Raw genomic sequence first — 7,977 nt, forward strand, 5'->3', positions numbered from 1 at the left:
AAGTCAGTTTGGTGTGACTTAAGCACTGGGAGATCAAAATTGAGAGTAGGAGTGTGCTATAGGCCTAATGACTGTGAGGAGTATAATAAGAAACTGTATAGGGAAATAGAGTGGGCCAGTAAATCAGAGTCTTATAATGGGGGATTTTAATTTCCCAGATATTGACTGGAATTTGGGGGCTGGTCACTCACATACTAGCAGGGCTTTTGTGGATTTATTGGATGATTGTTTTCTACATCAGCATGTTCGGGAGGCAACTAGATTGAGTAATACTCTTGATTTGATTATCAGTAGTGATTCTTCATGCACTAAGAATCTGCAGATAAAGGAACCACTACGTGGCAGTCATCACAGTGGCTGAAGTGGGATTTACTCAAAAGAGGTAACTACCATCAGGGGTAAAGGGAAGAGTTATTGCTTTCGTAAATGCGACTACGATGGACTGAGACAGTATTTAAATTCTATACAGTGGGACCAACTGATGATGTTACCAACAGCAAATTCCAAATGGGAAGCATTCAAAGAACTTACCTTGGAAGCTACTAGGCTTTACATACCAACTAAGAAATATTGTTCAAGGTTCAGGCCTAAATGGATGTCATATGAACTAATGAGACATGTGGCAGAGAAGAAAAATGCATGGGACACATACAAATTAACACGTGACACAGAAGCCTATGATAGATACAAGTTGATCTGTAACCAAGTTACAAAGGAGGTTAGGCAGGCGAAGGCAGATAACGAGAAATCTTTGACAAGGGATGCAAAGAAAAACAGCAAAGAGTTCTTTACTTATGTAAACTCTAGAAGGAAGGAGATGAATCAGATTGGTCCATTTGACATCGATGGTTCAACTGTTGATGGTCCTGCTCAGGTAGCTAACAAACTAAATGAATATTTTGCATCGACATTCACACATGAGGAGTTATTCAGGGAGGGGAATGCCAGAGGTGCATTCAACTCTGGCAGTAAGCTAGATAATCTTGTAATAACTGAGAGTAAAGTGGAGGAGAAATTGTTGAAGATAAAGACAAGAAAGGCACCTGGGGGTGGATGGGATCTATCCAGTTATATTAAAGGAGGCAGCAAAGAAAGTAAGCAAACCCTTAGCTATAATTATGAGAGCTTCCTTGGACTCAGGGGAGGTACCCACAGACTTGAGATGTGCAAATGTGACCCCAATTCACAAAGGAGGATCAAAGGCTGACACAAGTAATTATAGACCTGTGAGTTTAAATTCTGTTCCAGGAAAATTAATGAAGGCACTGGTAAAGAAGCACTGCAAGATCATCTAGACAAGACTTCAGTTATAGCTCGCACACAGCATGGTTTTGTTAAGGGGAAGTCGTGCCTGACCAATTTGATTGGATACTATTATGAAGTCACAAAAGAACTGGATGCAGGGAATAACTTTGATACACATGGAAGACTGCTGCACAAATTGCAGCTGTGTGACATTGGAGGCAAATTGCTGCTATGGATAAAGGGGTGGTTGAGGGGGAGAAGACAGAGAATGGTAATCAATGGACACTGCTCATCGTGGATTAATGTTATTAGTGGAGTCCCTCAGGGTTCAGTGTTGGATCCATTATTGTTTTCTGTATTTATAAATGATATTGATGATGGTATATCAAGCTTAATGTCGAAGTTTGCAGACGATACGAAGGTTGGCAGGGTTATCAAGGACACTACTGACACTATGCTGCTGCAACAGGATCTGGAAAGGTTGAGCAGATGGGCTGAGAGGTGGCAAATGAAGTTTAACATTGACAAATGTAAAGTACTACCTATGGGAAACAGCAACCCCAGAGCAACGTATCAACTTTGTGGTACTACACTGACAGTGGTAGAGAATTAAAGGGACCTGGGGGTGTTTGTGCAGGCAGACATGAAGTTCTCTGAGCAGGTGCAGACGGGCTGCAAGGGTAACTCATGGTGTCTTATCAATGATACACAGGAATATTTCTAGCAGTGATAAGGAGGTGATTGTTCCCTTGTATAAGGCAATGGTCAGTCCACACCTAGAGTGCTGTATACAACCCTGGAGGCCTCATTTCAAGAAGGATGTAGACCTGCTGGAACGAGTACAGAGAAGGGCAACAAGATTAGTGAATGGAAGAAAGGGGTGCTCTTACGAGGAAAGGCTTAAGTTTTGCAAATTACAGTTTCTGGAGACTAGGCTCCAGAGAGGTGATCTGATAGAGGTGTATAAATTCTTGAATGGTTTGAGCATGATCAATGCTGATGGGATTCTTTCTCTTGCTCAGAATAATCACCTGAGAGGGCATAAATTCAAATTGAGGAAAGACAGATGTAGGATAGACGTGCGAAAATTTGCCTTTAGCCAGAGGGTGGTTCGTTGGTGGAATAGACTTCCATCCCTTGTTGTGGAAGTTGGTAGCATAAATAAATTTAAGGCTCAGCTGGACAGGTATTTCGAACGAACAGAGGGGTGAAGTGGAAGTGGTTTTTTTTTTTTTTTTTTTGGCTGATGCTGCATAAGCTAGCTTTCTTGCATCAAATGCCTCTTCTAATGCTAATGCTAATGACTCCCTGTTCCCTAAATCCCCAGCAACTTGCTTTTTGGGCTGTTGCCCATTCCAATAGAAGCAGTGCAGGAACCACTTCCACCTCACCTGCGGCTACTGTTAACCTATTAGCTAGCAGTCTTCCGATCCGCCTAACGTTCCCTCAATAACATCGGCCAATATTCTGGCACTCTTTCTATTTAAGTGCATCCATTTCTGTAGAAGCAATCACTCCTGTTGACAAGCACAGACCACGCTGAGAAAAATTCTACCCCATGAGATCTTGCACAATCTCTCAGGGCCGAATTGATTGATAAGGCTCTCATCATATACTCCCTCCCATCATGTCTGGGCAGAATTGCAGACACTTTCAAATTTAACCGTAACTCGCAACTTTTTTTTTCAACGTTGACCTGTACTTTTTAAGTAAATCTGTAGATCCCTACACGTAATATCATTAGTGCTAATGTGTACAGGGATATCACCTTGTGCCCTTAAAAGATGATATCTGCTCTACATCAGGGTATGTTTGCCCTTGGCAGACATACCCTGATCCTATTCCACCTTTCCTTTTTGCACTATATATTTCCTGTTTGCTTGACAATTGAGTCAACGACAATAACTAGCTCCTGTGGGACCAGCACATTCTGCTCTGAAGATTCCCGCTGTGTTGCCTGGTGCACAAGAGTGAGCTCTGGCTTTGAGTTGGGCAGCTGAGAGCTTGATGGGCCCACCCATTTTAATACCTTAAGAGGGAATCTACCCGACTCTTCGAACTCTCATAGACGCCTATCAGAACACTGAGTTGGCACCTTATTTCCTCACATTCAATGCACATAGCACACACAAAGATATCCTCCATGGCTAGATTATGTCCTCTTCCAGAAAGGTCCACAACATTTTACATTTGGGTGATTCCATGTCAAGTGGCCTAATTTTGAACATGATTCCTGCTCGACCATCATCAGTTTTGTTGAAACTTGGTTTAGATGTTTAAACAGATTTTCAAAGAAGCTGGGCAAATATTCAGTTCAAAATATAGTATGCTTGAGACACCAGCACCTTTTTTGTGGAGGTCATCTGTGTTTCACGGAGCAAATCACAAAATTTTCAATTTTAAGTGTTACTGTTCCACAACATTAATTCAGGCTTAATGTCGAGGTTTGCAGATGATACAAATGTTGGCAGGGTTGTTAATGACAGTAATGGCAGTGTGCTACTGCAACAGGATCTAGATAATAATTGGGCAGATGGGCTAAGAAGTGGCAACTGAAGTTTAACCTTGACAAATGCAAAGTGTTTAACCTTCACAAATGCAAAGTGTTTAACCTTGACAAATGCATATGGATAGAAGTAACCCCAGAGAAACGTACAAACTGTGTGGTACTACACTTAAGGTGGTAGAAAATAAAAAAGACCTTGGAGTAATTGTGCAGGCAGATATGAAGTTTTCTGAGCTATGCAGACAGGCTGCCAGGGCAGGTCATGGGGTGTTGTCAATGATATAGGAAGTTTGCTAGCAGGGAAAAGGAGGTGATTATCCCTCTGTGTAAGGCAATGGTCAGGCCATGCCTTGAGTACTGCGTACAAGTCTGGAGGCCTCATTTTAGGAAGGATGTAGATTTACTTGAGCGTGTACAGAGAAGGGCAACAAGATTGGTGAGGGGAATGAAGGGATCCTCTTACCAAGAGAGGTTTAAGTTCTGCAAATTGCAGTGGCTGGAGACTAGGCACATGGCCGGTGATCTGATTTGGGTATATAAGGCCTTGAATGGGTTGAGCACGCTGAATTCTGATGGGATCCTTCCACTTGTTCAGATTACGAACCTAAGGGGGCATAAATTCAAATTAAGAAAGGAGAGATGTAGAATAGCTGTGCGGAAATTTGCCTTTAGCCAGCGGGTGGTTAATTGCTGGAACAAACTTCCATCTTTCGCTGTGGAAGCTGATAGGTTGAATAAATTTAAGGAGGAACTGGATAAACATTTAGAGGGATTTGTTCTGTAAATTTTTTTTTTTTTTTTTTTTTTTTGGCTGATGCTCCATAAGCGCATACACATGCTTTCTTGCATCACATTCCGCCACTACTACTACTACTACATTGAGAGGTAGTGCTCTGAAACTTGGTGTACCTAGTTAACTTTTGGCAAAGAATGCAAAACATTTGGTGTCGAAGCTCAAAAACATTCACATTTTTTACAATGCGGTCTAAAACTGGCACCAAAAATTTGTCACAACAAATTTCAGCAAGAATTTTGAAAGTCATAACGTTGAAATAAAAACGTCTGGTACCTTCTTCTTTGGACATTCCATTTAATATCTGTATGAATTCAGCCTAACTAAATATGAGCTCTTACACTTGTTTGCTGGCTGAGATATTTTTCTTCAAAAATAGACTCAAAATATGAAAGTCAAAATTTTACCTATTTTTTAGATGCAAATATCTTAATATGGGACACCAATTCTCTCGTTTTGCCACCATTGGAAAAAGCAGGTTTTTGCAACAAGAATCATTGTTTTTCAGTTTTGTGTCTTGCTAATTAAGGCCTAAAAATGGCCTTAAACATTTTATATTTTCCACATAATATTTGCATACTATCATGTAGGTTAGTGCAAATGCATCATTTGAACATGGCTATCTAACAAAGTAGTTGAATTAATTAATTTAATTAATTATTAATATTGGCATCGTTTTGGTTATATCTCATATTGTGAATGCTTCACAACGTGTTGCCATGGTATTGTACTACCTCGAATAAATAACACTTCACCGGTGGAGAAGACTATTGTTATTTTTTCTTGGCAGATACCACCACCCAGACAGCACCGTTTTGAAATATGGTATGGGATAAAGTTCTCGGTTATCCTCATACTATCCCTATTAGACTTAGAAAAGAGATAAAGATGTAGGAAGGTGATAGTAGGAGAAGTAGAGGAAGGAAATGCCGTAGAAGGAAGAAAGGGACAGTTGCTCCTTCAACTCACACTCAAAGCTCATATATTCCTCGAATAGGCAACGCTTCCCCAGTAGAGAAGGTTGTTGTTACCTATTCGAGGAAACTCAGTGGTCATCAGACCCCCCCCCCAGACGGCACCGTTTTGAAATATGGTATGGGATAAAGATATCAGCTATCCCTCAATATCCCTAAAAAGACTGAGCAAAGAAAAAAAAAGAGGTAGGAAAGTGATAGTAAGAAGAAAAGATGCCATAGAAGAATGAAAGGGATAATTATTTATAATTTGTACTAATTCAGAGCTCCATTCCCCGGTTGGGCAATGCGTCCCCCTGACAGGGACTGTTGTTACCCAGTCAGAGTCCTGCAAACATGATTAAGATCATGTTTGCAGGACTGATGGTGCCTACATGGTGCCGTTTCTGGCTCTTTAGCCTTCATCAGTGGGTAGATAGGCGTACTGGTTAGACCAGACGTGCTTTCCAGTTTCCAGATATATCTATGGAATTAACTCTTCAGGGACCCTTTATTGGTCCTGCTTTGGGACAATCTAGTGGCCTGTATGGCTTAAAAAAAAAAAAAAAAAACCGAAAAGGGACATCACCCTTATTCACTCATCTCTATATGACTCAACCCAATCGGGCTGCTCACTCGTCCACTGACGACATCTTTTTGGTGGGTGGGCAGGTACCCTGATGCTGCAATAGTGACAACCCAGTTATGAAGTATAACTTCACAATATGAGGGATGCCTGATGGTGTATAGTGATATAGACGATAAAGTGTGTAAGGGCAAAGGCCTCATGCTACGAGGTAGAATAACCAGTGCTTTTTTTGGGACAGTACGCAACGGTACGGCGTACCGGCACCTTCACTAACAGTGACGTGTGACATTTGGATGCAGTGCACTTCGAAATTTGTAATATTCCGTAAATTTTTTTCACGTTTACCTACATGATAACTAAATTTGCATTTTTCACTGTCTATTAAGATATTTTCTACATAAAACTGTATAACCAAATTTATAATTCTAAATTATTCAGTCGGATCTCTGTTTAATGATGTCCTTTTATAGCGAATTATTTTGAATGCCTCTTGGAAGTTACATTTAAAATACTTTCCGTTGAGCAAAGAAAATTTTCATATAGTGAACGGAGAATTAACTCGGTACGCACTCCGCATTTCTAGCCTTCAGGCAATTTAGGCAATTAATGCTGCTGTGCGAATTAAGGGAGCTAAAGGGATTACCATTCTACAACTTAGTGGTACCTGGTAAAACCTATCCGACCACCTGTCCCACATACGGAGAAGTCGCGCTGGTCAGCTGGTTTCGGAAGAATTGAATCATTTGATGGACACTCTGTGTACGATACCAATTTCATCCAGTCAATGTGAACGAGGATTTTCACAAATGAATCTGATCACCAGCCCAACCAAAGCTTCGTTGATGACAGTTTCTTCACTACTGTTTCTTAAAATTGTAGGCCACCGCTGACCCGCTTCGATCCAACAAAATATGTCGATTCGTGGCTGCTTCGGACACTTTCGATGAGAACTTAATAAAAATTTGAATATTCTACAAAAAAACTTTATTATGGAATTATTTTTACTTATTATTTTTAGAGTCTCTAGTCTAACGAAGGACCCTTATAATGTCACTCGGTTGTCTGTCTATCCGTCTGTCTGCCACAGCACTGTATCTCTGGAACCACTCAACCTATTGACTCAAAATTTTGCATGAGTTTGTACATCGTGTGGGCCAACATAACGCCATATTGATCGTTGTTGACAAAAAATTTGTTTGAGAAATGGAGGGGACAAAAAATGTCGACAACTTACAGCTTATTATACACCGTTGGAAAGAGCTCAACGAGTAGGTTTAAAACGTTATTTTTAAATAATTTTAAAATTAAAAATAGCGGCGCCAGACAGGAAAATGTGCCCAATTTTCGTGTCCCCCCCCTATTTCCGTCGCTAATGGAGCTAAAAATTTAAAAATCACATTAGCTATCCGTTATTCGATGGTTATCAAGGGGAAACTATTTCCATTGAAATCTATCATTTACTTTTTGTTTTAAAAAAAAAAAATTATTGCACTTCGATAGCACGCTTCTTTGTACTAAGTAACTCTCCTTTTCGTGACAAAAAAGGTTGCTAAATAGACAGTCAGTAAATAGCCTCCGTAGCCAACTGGTCAGGAGCAGGAGTAGCATATGCTCCTTGAGTAAACTGGAGTTTAAGCCCATGACTACTAAATACGGTCGATCTGCCCACCAGAGTTCATTTCCCTCAACATGAATTGTTGAGGAGGCATCCATCCTGCAGTGGGTTGATATGGCTTTACTTTTTTTATTATTATTTTTTTTTAGTTAATAAATGACCTTTATAGGTCATTTATTAACTAAAAAAAATAAATAAAGCTCTCTATTTGAGATATTACACTAACGACCATTAGTGACTAATCCAAATTACCACTAAAGTTCTTAATCCAAATTA

This window comes from Mastigoproctus giganteus, chromosome 5 (assembly GCF_048544385.1).
Source record: "Mastigoproctus giganteus isolate SK-2022 chromosome 5, ASM4854438v1, whole genome shotgun sequence".
Taxonomy (NCBI): domain Eukaryota; kingdom Metazoa; phylum Arthropoda; class Arachnida; order Uropygi; family Thelyphonidae; genus Mastigoproctus; species Mastigoproctus giganteus.